The following is a 13,600-nucleotide window of genomic DNA, read 5'->3' as shown; positions in this document are numbered from 1 at the left end:
GGTTTATTGTAGGTATATGTCATATCTGGGCACCTTGTGAATAAGGTTTGGAATGAGAAAAGGGTCATTCTTTGGTCTCATAGGAACATTATTATGGCTGAATGGAGAGATTCCCTTTGTATTACTCTCGGGCTTTAACTGAAGTCATTCCCTATCATCTCCCTCCCTGACGGGTCTGACCACGCCCACCCAAAGCTTTTACTTTCTGGCCTTGCGTAGGGAAGACACCCCCTGCTGCCTGTGGCCTCACAGTGCTTTGCGGCTTTAGTCTGATGGCTGGTTGCTGCTGCGTGTGTTGTACTTGTTCACAGATGCTAAATTGCTAAACTCCCCTAAATTTCTCTAAATATTTTGGCTGAATGATTTCCTCTGGCAGTTTATTACCCAGGTTTCCCATATACTGGCTATTCTGAATTTGTCCTGCTTTTATCAAACCATTTTATACAGTGTCATGTTTTTGTTTAGCAGAGCCCACTGAGTGAAAAGAAAATGCTGACATTTGAATAGAAAGCCCAGAGGGCTTGGAAATGCCAGAGGAATTCTACAAATATCCTTTCTCAGTAGCCTAGACAATTGGGATCTAATTCCTCTTGGGTAGCAGATGGAGACGGTAAAAACTGAGCTCCTAAATGGCATGAGTCTCTGAGTTAAAGGGTTGGTTCTGTGCCACACAAACAGCCCTGCTTTTTTGCAGCCTGCCTGCAACAAGGATTGAAGCCAGTGTTTGGAGAAGACCGGCCTCTCAGAGAGAGAGAAACCCAAGTCACCCTTGGGTGTGCAAGGATGATCGATTTTAGCAAGTAATGGGCCTGTTGAAGAGGAATGCCGTGGCCACACCCACCAGCACTAATAATACTCATTCACTGTACGGAGAGAGTGTGTTTGTGCATTTTTAGCCCTTTGGTTTTAAGCAATATAAATATGATTCAATGTTATTCTAACACATTTAACTTTTCTTTCAATATCTTCCCCTCCCTGTCTTTCCTTCTCCACCTGCCTCTTTCTCTTTGTCCCATACGGCTTTTTTGGTGGGGAGAGGGTATTATGGATAGAAGGAAGAAATTGGGTTTATAGCTTGTTAAACTGTCAAATATCTTCATGCTCTTCTCTCAGTATTTCATCTTTCTAATGGGATTCTGCTATCTCTGCAAACTTGAATGCAGGAAACTTACATGGGTACTGATACATCTTCTGTCACATATGTAGTACTAATTTTGGAACAAATTTTACATCTCTCCTCATTTTCAGATCTACTTAATGCCAATGGCTAACAAAATCATAAAATGAGAATCTTACCAAGTCCCCATGCTGATGGAACAACAAAAGAGACCTCATAAACTTTATGACTTTTAGCAGAGGAATTATGGTATTAATCTCACACCACATTTGCAGACACATTATTTAATTATTCCTGTTGCCCACAGGGAGGGGAGGGGAGGAGGCAATAGACCATCACCTGCTCTCTTCTGTCAGAGAGAAGAGAACATCCACTCAAAATTCTATAATCATCTATTTGTGGTTAGAAAAGAGAAAAAAACAGCCTAGCCTTTCTTCTAGTGTTTAAATGTACCCAGTTATTTTAACCAGCCTCCATTGACTTGTCAAAAATCCTGTGTATAACAATGGTCTGCCAGCAGCAAGACGGGACAGAAATACTGCACAGTTACCGATTCTGTTAGTTGAACACCTGACAAAACATCGTGGATTCTTTCTCGGAAGGAATGTTCCCCAGTTAGATAAGTCCACTGTTGGATTGCAGGTCACTGAAGTACCAGATCGGGCCACTCTGGACAGGACACACAGACAGCAACAGCCAAGACAGGAAATTAGGAAGATGAGAAATAAGGAGAAGAAAACGAGGAAGAGATTAGATACCTTTCATGCTTATACTGAAGGTTAGAGGACTTTTTTTCCTGGACCTCCTTCCTGCAGTTCAAAATGGAAAGCAGGCAATAGATATACAGGAGGATGGCTGTTTTACTTCATAATTATCCTTAAATGGAGTTTTGCTTTAATAAATTCCAGTATGGAAAACCCAGTTATGAGAAAAAAATTATCCTGAAAATATAATACTTGCAAAAGTATGTCTATGGTATAAGATCTTACTGATTGGAATGCAGTACTTTCTATGATAAATAGTCGTTTGGCTTGCGTCTTATCTAACATTTTGGTATGTGTGTCTGGATGTTGATTGGCTCAACTGTTTTTCTCATAAATGTGTGATTTTGACAATTATAAAAAGCTCATAATGTCTTCTCTCTCATCCTAACATTTCTCTAAGTGGGCTATAAGTTACAGATGGTGCTTGGGACCATAAGACATTGCTGTGGATACTATTGTTGTTTATTAAATTCTTAGGATCTTGTGGTAGCATTATTTTCTTGCATGATGCTAACAAAAATGTTTTTGAGGAAATGGTCATTGTACTGAATGTGAATATTAGAATATGTTGATATAACCTCCTTATTTGTATTCCTCAAATTGCATCAATTAATTCATTGTACCTACTAAGATGGACTTCCCAATAGACTGAGATTGCCTTGTAAGAATACATCCTACCAGTTTTATATTCTAGCCCAGTTCTGACATATCGTAGATGTTATATGAAACTTATTGAACAAATCCCTTCATAATTTATATTTATTTTCAGTACATCTTTCATCATGTCAGACAAAAGATTATGGAATAAACAAACTTTATGCCAAGGCAAAGTATTTTTGCTTTGCTTTGTATATGTTCAACTTGAGTAGGTGCCATTTTTACATAGTTCTAATTAGTTCTGTGATGGGTACATTTCTGGCAGATAAATAATAAGGGGGAAGTAGTTCACTGAATTTTAAAATTGCCTGTCTCAAATAGGGGGAACCTACCTTAAAAGCACTGGAGGCTCCTGGATTTATAGTTCTTATTCAATTGTCTGGCCCATTTGGCAGTCTCTGAGTAACATGTCATTCGAGTCATAACTAGTGACTGAAATATTTGGCTCTGGGGTCAGGCAAGTCTGGGTTCAGATTCCAGCTCTACCCCTTTCCTGGATGTTTGACATTGGATAAGAGCTTGATCTCTCTGAATCTCTTGAACTAAAGGTAAGATTTAATAATAGTAATAGAATCTATGAGAGGGTTGCTGGGACGACAAACGAGACAAGGTGTTATGAAGCCTTTAGCATGTGCATGGGACATTCAGAAATGCAAAAAAATGTAGTTTCCAATTATTTGAACAGATCAAATTACCTGGTTTTATTTTGTACTCTGGATTTGATCAAAGTTCAGTCTGTCAAATCTATCTTAGTATTTATTGATTGATATATTGTAGCCTAAATATTTTACTTTTAAATAATAGTAAAATAAAAAAATTAATGTAGTCCTTCCTTATAATGTAATGTAATTAAATTACTTTAAAGTTTAATGTAATACTATATTAAATTTTTGTAGTACTACTACAGTAAAAAATTTAATCTAATACTACTAAAATTTAACATGGGATATATGATTCACAGTTCAGATTTCTTAGATACCAGATAAACTTGCATAACATTTTATTCTCAGATTTATTTCTGAACATTACATGTTAAGCTAGTTTCACATAATATAGAGTGAGTCAGAATATTTTAACATATCTTTGAATTTTCAAACTAAAGCTTAGTTAAGCAGTCTATTCATGAAATAATCCTTTCCAGATGCTGCACTGGGTGCTGAGAATAAAGGATGTAAATGATACTTTCTCAGCTTCCAAGGCACTCAGAGCCTAAGAGAGAAAGACATTTTAATAGAGGAATCAGTAATCAGTGAAACAGGAGAAGCTTGTACCATGTACAGAGGTGGCAGAGAAGAAGTAGTGACTGACTTCTATGTCGCTTCTAAAAGGTAGGCCCAGGTGGCTTTATTTTTGAGATTCAGAGTCATGGCTATGTTTGACTCATGGCCACACCCTGAACTAGTTGGTGTGTTTGGGCATCTATATGCGGTTTCACTTTGCCAGGAAATGAAGTTGATAGGTGAAATGGAGAGAGGTAACATTACATTGTTTGCAAAAGTGAGATCATGAAAGATTTCATAGTTAAGGCTTCGTTACTTCTCTGCACATCCATTGATCCCGTGCTCTGCCAGTTCAGGAGCATGGGTCACTTTCTCCAACTCAAAGAGCAATATGCTAGTAGACATCTGTGTACATCAGTATTCTAAAATCAGTCAGCACTTATTTAGATCAAGGTATATGGTGATACCTGACATGCAATGTGGAATCCCAAACAACTCTTTCAAGGTGACAATTAGTATGCGTGGAATGATACTTAGGGTCTAAAGTAGCAACGTTTTCCACCTATTCTCTCTTTTTTGGGGATAAGTTTGACACCACCACCAAGATATGTTGTTGCCCATTCTCTGTATTTCCATATCAGATTGCACTGACCTCTTTTCAGTACTGGCCATATGATATGAAATGACTTGTTTCTATGCCTGTCTCCTCCACTAAGGCATGAAGTCTTGATACTCCCAATGCACTGAGCAGGTTGTCAATAAATACTCGAACTCTTCATCTTCCAGGCTTAGTATTCAGTTACGTTAAAAAAAAATTACCCTGTTAATCATTTGAAAGCAATTTTAGCTAACATAGTGATTATTTATGTGATTAAGTTTCGAGGATCCTGAGTTACTCAATTGCATTTTCAAAAAGGAATTTTAATAGACCTTTATTCAAAATTCATTGAGTAAATATTTGGTGTTGGGCACCATTCTGAATGGTGGGAAGGGATATAAACATGAAAATACATGCTTTCTGATCTCAGATAGCTTCCAATTTGTGCCCTGTGATGCATGCAAACAATTGAAATGCAACAAGAAAACAAGAGGTGTGTTCAAAACGCAGTCAGATAAAGCTGCACCTAAGTCAGTTTGAGATGAACAGAAAACTTTAACAGAGGATATAACACTTGATTTGGTGGCAAGATACCAATTTTCAGGTGAGTGTGCAGGGGATGGATTTGTTATTTTATGGTAGAATTAGTCTGGGAAAGGAGAAGGAAAGCCTCCTTACATCTCTGACCAGGTAGAAGAAGGAAAAATGGAAAAGCTTGTAGATACGATAAATTTATGAGGAAGGCTCTGAGCACTCAAGAAATATGTGCTTCGTAACCATGCATTTCAATTGTATAAAAGTTCATGCCATCTTCCTATAAATAGCTTAAAATTTTAAAAAATTATATAACCATATATATTATTTGTGGAAAGTTAGAGCATTCTTTCCAGAAGGTTATCTTTGAATATATTTATATATACATTTTCATCAAATTTGTGATCATATTGTGCTGCTATTTTATTACTGGAAATTTTCATTTCATGATAAGATGGCCATTTAATAAATATATAGGTATTAGTCTACCAAACTTATGACAGAGGATATAACACTTGATTTGGTGGCAAGATACTAATTTTCGGGTGAGTGTGCAGGGGATGGATTTGTTGTTTTATGGTAGAATTTTACATGGTTGAAGAATCTTAAAAAGAAAATGGGTTGTAGCCCAATCTACTAACCCTTTCATTGCTGGGATTTATGTTTCCATTTTAATTTGTGACAGTTATGCACCACATCATTGACATTCTATAATTGACATTAATAACTAAACATTTGCTAAATATTTCAAAATATGTTCATCCTTTTTATGATAGATTTGTGGTAGTAGAATTGTTAGATCATAGTTTATACATATGTTTGAAGCATTTTGTAATAGTTCCTAGTTGTCCTCGAGAAATCTTGCAACAGCATGGCCTATTTACTTATTTATTTATTTATAATCCCCTTTATTGCTATATCACTGACATACCAAAAAATTGCACATATTTAATGTATACAATTTGATGAGAGTAGACATATGCATACATCCATGAAACTATCCCTGCAATGAAGGTAATGAATATACCTCCAAATGTTTTCTCATGCCCTTTGGTTTTTTTGTTCATTTTGGAGTTAAGAACACTTAACATGAAATCTATCCTCTTACAATTTTTAATTGCACAGTGCAGTATTGTTTGTATAGACACAATATTGTACCTGAGTTCTCTAGAACTTACCTATATGGCTTGCATAATTGAACAGCTCCCTCCAGCCCCTGGCAGTCATCATTCTAATCTCTGCTTCTGTGAGTTTAATTATTTTAGATTCCTTATAAAAGTTAAGTCATGCAGTATTTGTCCTTTTGTGACTAGCTTTTTTCATGTAGCATTATGTCCTCAAGTGTCACTCATGTCATTGCATGTGGTGGGATTTCCTTCTTTGTTAATGCTGAACAATATACCATTGTATGCTTATATCATATTTTCTTTATCCATCCACTTGTCAATGGATATTTGCATTGTTCTTTATCTGGGCTATTGTGAATAACACTTCAGTGAACATGGAATGCAGGTACCTCTTCAAGGTCCTGATTTCAATCCTTTCGGGTAAATACCCAGAAGTGGGATTTAAACATGACTTTTGAATATTCCCCTGTGGGACCATTTATCTGGTATACTTACCAGTAATGTGAATTATAAGGATAATGTTGATTCCATTTATTAAATAATTTGCATGCCATAAATTTCTCACTGGTCAAAGATAACACAAAATTCTGTAGGCTAAGAACCACTCCAACATAGGATATTTCATTTTTGGTACTTCAAGTATTTTCAAACACTCATTCCTATCATAGTTATCATAGTCTTCTTAACAATTATAATTTACTAAATCCCAGCATTTTCCTCAGGTTTTCCTATTTGTTTAAGTGTTAAACATATAGTAATATTAAAAGAAGACTCAAATCAGGTTTCCTTCTCTAATAAAATGTCATTTACATTTGAGAGATTGTAAATTTTTAATCTGGTTAGTTTTCAGTTTATAAGAAGCTAAACACAAACAAAACCCAATAAATATAGAGCAGGAAGGCAAATTAATGATTATCCATTTTGTAGTCCAAACCTCTCACACTGTGAGTAGAAAGTCAATTTGCAGAAATATTTTGCCATTAGGCCAGTATAGCAGCTTTTTAATTATTAAAGAAGCCTGTCAGATCTTTGAAAAACTATACAACATCACAGATTTTCTTCTCCTTTGTAGCCAGTCTTGCTGTCAGAATATATTTAGAAACATTGATGCTTAAGCAAATGTGTAATACATGTGGTCAAAGTAATGCAGCATAAATGTAAGTTTACCTCAGGGAATGCAAAACTAGAGTTTTGATGTTTGTGCTTAAATATTTAGTGCCTAGGCCGGCTCCAGGCAGAACTGATAAAGCATATCTTTGTCATTCTCCTCTTCTTCCAGCTCCTTTCTGTGTAGTATGACTAATGTGATGGACCTTGGTCTATGATCCAGTGTTGATCACTGCCCCAGTACATCTCAACTCTCTTTTACTGTAGTTTCCAACATAGATTCTTTTGCCTTCTGTCTCTTCTCTCCAACCCATCCTTCCACCTGCAAGTCTTCTCTAGCTTCAGCCTCTGATACAGGAATTGAGTAGGCTAATCAGGCTTTGAGGAAAAGCCACAACGAAGATACTGTGTTGAGATCAGACCAGACACAAAAGAACTTATCCAGAAACACAATTTGCAAGTGCATTATCTCAAAAGGGGAAAACTAACACATCATAAATCAGGGAATGAGTGTGTGAATTGGGAACTAAAGGAAAAGCATCCATTGGATGGTAGGCTGCAGAGAGGAGTGCAGAAATCTGGTCAGAAATGTGTTGAATTCATCCCAGGATATGTGGTGATGGATGATGGTCCAGTTCAAGACAAATCTAGCAGAATTTGGGCTCTGGCTTCCAGTATCTCTATAGTTATCTTTACATATGTTGGGTCTTAAAGTGGCAGGCTTCTGACAGCCATCCTATAGTCCTTAAAACCCCATTGACTCTTTATGTAACAATTAATCAGTTTTAGAAATGTATCTCCACCATATAATAATGAGAAAGATACAATAATCAGGAAAAGTTTCAAATTATTAGCTATCCCTGCTGTTCACTCAAATCTCCCAGAACACTCCCTAGCCTTCCTGGTACCATTTTCTTTTTGAAATTGTAATAAGAGCTAGCCCTTACAGAGTGCTTAGTGTGACAATTCCTGTTTTAAGTGCTTTAAATGTAAACTCATCACATATTCAATTCATTTTATGTATGTACAACTCATTACATATCCAAACTCATTTTATCCTCACAAATACCATACGAAGTAGGAAAATTACTATCCTTTCAGATGAGAAAAGCTGAAGCACAGAGAAGGTAAGTGACATGCCCAGGGTCTTACAGCTAGTGAGTGGGGGAGTTAGAATTTGAAACCAGGTACTGTGGCTTCAAAGCTCACGCATTTTATGACTTCAAGGTTACTGTCTCCACTAATGCTTTTCCCTTTTATAACCAAAAAGAGGGATTATGAGAGGGGGAGTCCAGGCTGAAGATGAGGGAGTGCTCTTACCATTGTATATTTTCATACTGGTGGATGCTTCTTTACATTCATTAAACCAATCATTGTAGATGCACTTGAACTTTTGAAGGATTTATTCAGTTATTCAACAAACATTTAATAATAAGAAATGATTTCCATCCTTCAGAAATCTAGAGTCAGACATGAAAACAGGTAACTTATTTATTACTGCTGTTACAAAAGTATGAGCAAACTCATATAACAGAGCACAGATAATAGAGCAATAATATCTACTGGAGATTTCTAAGAGTCTTCACTGAAAATATGATATTTATATTGGGACTTAATGTTTAAGTAGGGGTTTTTATGACCAAGAAGAGGGAAAGGAATGTTTCAGGTGATGAGACTCCATGAGCAAAGGCAGAGTGTCATAAAAAGGCTGAGATCATTTTGGAAATAACAGGGACTTGTATGTCATAGGAACAGGTGGTTCACAGTGAGTAATGGTAAGAAGTGAGAAGAAGGATGTCAAAAATTTATGTATGCCAAGCAAAAGGATTGCCTTTGGTAAACACTCAGAAACTTTCAGAAGTTTTTATGCAGAAGAGTGATGTGAAAAGATTTGTTTGCTAGGTAGATCATGCTATATAGATTTTTGGAGACTAAATCATCATGTAAGGAATATTATGAATGAGGCTTGGAAATTTCTCAGCCAGAGGCTTTGACAGCTAGAGCTCTGCAGTGACTGTGCACTTGGAAAAGAGGAATTGAGTTTGAGACAAGATTTGATAAATGACTGAAGGTAGGGGATGAGGTCCATTGAGGAGCAATGCCTTTAAAGTTTCTAGCTTGTGAGATGAGATCCAATTTAAAAATAACAGTTTAAACTGTTGATGAGTGAATGAGTGAATGGATCAACAAAGTGTGATGTGTATATATACACACAATGGACTATTATGCAGCCTTAAAGAAGAAGGAAGTCCTGCCATTTGTGACAACATGGGTGAACCTGGAAGGAATGTTAAATGAAATAAGCCAGTGGTGGAAAGACAGATATATGTGATCTCAACTGTATATGGAACCTGAGTAGTCAAACTCAGAAGCAGAGATTAGAATGGTGATTTCTAGGGCCCGGGGGAAAGAAAAGGGGAGATGTTGGTAAAAGGGTATAAAGGGTATACATTTCAGTTACTGCAAGATGAATTTGGATACAGCAATGTGACTGTTAACAGCAACAGTAACAGTTAACAATATTGTATTATATACTTGGAATTTGCTAAGAGGGTAGATCTTAAGTGTTCTTACCACACACACAAAAAAAGGGAAAAAAGTATTTAAAAAGGGGACCATATGAAGTGATGGATATGTTAATTAGCTTGATTGCAGTGATTATTTTACAATAGGTAGATGTATCAAATCAAATCGTTGATAATTTTAATTGTCAATTATTAAAAAAAACAAGGTGTGACTTTTTTCTCTTTTAGTCTAAAGAATCCAGGTTTAGCCATCTAGAGATAAGATGAACTTCCGTGGTTTTACAGAGCCAGATGTATTTTTCCCTGTTGCTCTGCCTTCCCCTTGGGTGATAACCTCACCCATCATCTCCTCACCCAGATTGTTAGTTCCACGGTCCGTCAACTAGGAAGGAGTGAAAGTGAGAGGAAGCCCAATCAGGAAGTCCACTTGCATCCTGCTGGCCACAGCTGAGGCACACAGCCATGTCTAGAAGTAAGGAAGGGGAACCATAGTCTTCATTCTGCATGGCCCTGTACCCAGCTGTCTCGTCTGAGAGTTTCAGTCCCAGGCAAGTTCACTATGGCTTCTGTGAGACCAAAAAATGACAACAGAACATTGTGGGTACAGAGGGGCTCATACCCAGTTTTATTCTCACAGTGACAGGTCGAGTGCTAGAATCCCCTCAGCCTCCGTCTCTGCCTCCTGCTCAGCCTCTGCCCCAGGCTCTGCCCTTGGCTCCCGTCTCTCCTGCTCACTTGCTCTCTTCTCTAGGCTCTTCTCTTAGCACCAGGGGAGCTCTTTTTATAGCAATACTGGAGCAGTGGCTGATTGCCAGGGGTATGTAAGCATGTGCCTATGCAGTAGGCTAAGGCATCATTGCACACATAGTGGGCAGGTGAGGATCCTGGCCATGGAACTTCCAGTTTCCCTACACCAGATAAAACCCAGGGGTTCTATTATTAAAGGAATAGAGGGAGGATGGATACTGAGGTACAATTAGTAGTTAAGTGCTACGGAGTGTCTGATGACCACATTCATAGAGATCTGATAGGGAGAAGGTAGAGAAGCTTTAGGGGGACATGGGGTCGTAATGAGCTCCATTTTGGGTAATAGTAAATTATAGGTGTCTATGAGACGTTCTAGGAGCTTTGTTCAATAGGTAATTTGAAGTAGTGATTTTGATCATGACAGAGAGATTAATTTGGCAGTCAGCAGCAATTCGAAGGTATGCCAAGTGAACCGGGAAGGGCATTAATAGCAAAGGCTGAAGACTAAGAGCAGAATCTAAAGGACAACAAGAGAGCAATGGATTGGAGATAAGAGCAGAAACCCCTTCAAAATGTTCAGATCATAGGGAGTGGGGGTGGGCAGAGAGTAGGGACGAATGACATGAAGAGTCTTCTTGAAGACCGTGGAGCCCATCTTACTGTCCTGTGGCAGCAGTCTGCGACATCTTGCATAGACCACCATGCGCATGCAAGTGGTTCTACCGTGCCACCTCCTACTTAGCAGAAAACAGCTCCGAGTGTCCAGTCACAGTGGCCTTCAAAATTGGCCTCAATTCACTGCTCATTTTGCTCGTAGGAAGCAAACACCAGTGCGACAGGGGAGTCTAAGAAATGTTAAAGCACTTAGCCCTCAGTTCAGAGAACTGAATGATATACTATCACCCAGGTGCTTGCAGTAATTCCCCATTTAATTTCAGAGTCAACCCCAGCATGGAGCGCATACATGTTACCTTGATATTACCTTTGCTACACTTTTTTTTTATTATCACTGAGGCAATGCGGAAACAATGTTGTGGGCATCCTGGGCTTTCTGGTGCTGGTCATGTTGGCTTCCGAGGCTAGCTGACCTTAGAACTGACTCATAGGAGCTGACCCTAGGGTCACCCATAAGCACAACAATTGATGCTCATCGTTATGTGGAAACCAAGAAAGGAGTAAGGGTTGAGGAGCAGCAAGTGCTGAGAAAGGTCAGGTGAGGTGAGCACTTACTTGCAGCACGGCCTCTGGCAGTTTCCTCAAAGGGCAGTTCAGCACTTTCGTACTAGCAAAAGCTGGGGCGTCATAACTGGTCGTATAATATACAGTGCACAAAACTGAAGCGAAGACAGAAAATTTAGGTTACGCTTTTAAGGAATTTGCTGATGAATGGTCATTACCGAGGCTTAGAATGCGGTTTCTCATTTTCTGTGGACAAGACCATAAACAAAAAATCCTCACTACATTTTCTTTCTACTCCCTTGTTAGCATTCAGCCAATTGGGAACATGTTATTAAAAATGAAAATGAAAATGAAAAAAAATAAAAAAAATAAAAAACAACACAAGAAAGAATTTGCTGATGAGCTGAAGCTCCGTGGATGGCAGGGGGAAGGGAAGGAAAGCAGGAGAGACCTTGGAGTGGAGGGCAGATCTATAATGAATCACAGTCTTCCTTCCCTTCTTCCTCCTTCACTTCGTCCTCTTTGTCCTTCCATTCTTCTTCCTTCCAAGTGGGAGTTTTAAAGTGTTCACAGGCTGAGAGGAAGAATCTAGTGCAAAGCAAAGATGTTTAAGTACAGGAAAGAGATGTTTAATATAAAAGGGATGCCCTTTGTAAGAGAGGCAGAAGCAAAGGATATAAGAATATAGTCTGTGTTGGATAAATTCGGAGGTGGAATTTGAGGAGACAAACTGGGAGAGGTTCCCGACTGATATTTTATTTTTTCTCTATAAATTAGAGAAATGTCAATTTGTCATTTAACTTCAAACAGAGTCTGGTTTATGAACCTAGTATATGGGATGATCAGAGGGCACATGAGGAAAGTGACAGGCTGCAGTGGGAACTGGGCTCAGGAGCTCAACCAGGACGAACGTAATGAGGACAGAGCACGGCCAACGGCCCAGAGGGAGTCGGAAAACCATCAACGGCACAACAAACCTGCGTACATGATTCTCTTCAGCAATATTTTATACATAGATGGTGCATGTTGGTAAAATTCCAACTAGTTTGGGAATGATTAAGTAGCTTATTAAGAGGACTTACGCACTATCTCTCAGAGAACTGGACTCTTGTATTAACACTGTACTATGTGCAAAAATAAACTTTGTTCCTTTAAACTCTAAATAAAGACTTAATTATTTCAGGTTATGCACTTAGGAAATGGAATACTGTGAAATGGCTGTTTGCCTTAGGAGTTGACCTCACACTGGCGTTCATTATTTAGTATTTACTGAGAGCCTAGTATTTAAATTAAGCCTAGTATTTACATTAAATTATGACTGAGGACTCAATACCTAGGGGATAAGAGAGAAGGGGCTGTATCATCACTAATGCTCAATCATTTGAAAAACAATTTAGTTTTCTGTGCTGTAGAAACTGCTGTGTTGTCCCTTTGTTGCACAGAAATTTGGTTCAGAGACGCAGGGAAGTCAGAGTGAATGGTAAGGAAGGAATTCATTAATGTGAGAATAGCAGGGAATGGCAGCAGGGACGCAGGCAGCAGAGAGCAAGGGACAACAAACGGGGATAGGGATGCTCATTGAACTCCTGCTTGACATTGGGAAAATCCCTTGCCAGCTCCCAAAGCCAGGGTCACCTGGCATCCATTGTTGCTTGAATCTGCCTGGTGCAGGAACCAAGTCCCTACCACCCCAGGATTTGGGGGAGCCTCGGAGCACTGGATGGAGTGAGATTATGTTCTGAGTGCTTCCCAAAGGCAAAGTAAGGAGATTTTAAGACAGCTACTAAAAAGCACAATCATACAGCTGCAGTCCTGTCCAGGTCACCCAGGTGATGGGAACTTGCAAGCCCAAATCAGAGCTCTCAGTAGCCCCTCCCTGCTTATGTGGAGTAGAACAGAGACAGAGTAAAGACTTGTAACACACTTGAAGAAAGAGGAGTGTGGGCAACCTCAGAGAGGAGGTATGTTTAAGGGTTTAGTGCTTGGGTTTTTATAGGGCCTTAGGTAGGGGTCGACATAAGTCAT

The 13,600-nt window shown here is 38.6% G+C and overlaps 1 non-coding gene across 1 annotated transcript; it reads left to right on the top strand.

Moving 5' to 3' along the window:
- The first annotated feature begins 11,783 nt into the window (after positions 1-11,783).
- Positions 11,784-11,904, top strand: LOC118970998 (small nucleolar RNA SNORA32). Its single transcript, XR_005059225.1, has one exon. It is a non-coding gene; the product is annotated as a small nucleolar RNA SNORA32 (small nucleolar RNA).
- The last annotated feature ends 1,696 nt before the right edge of the window (positions 11,905-13,600 follow it).

This window comes from Manis javanica, chromosome 10 (assembly GCF_040802235.1).
Source record: "Manis javanica isolate MJ-LG chromosome 10, MJ_LKY, whole genome shotgun sequence".
NCBI classification, from domain to species: domain Eukaryota; kingdom Metazoa; phylum Chordata; class Mammalia; order Pholidota; family Manidae; genus Manis; species Manis javanica.
This window is presented reverse-complemented; position numbering and strand designations above follow the sequence as displayed.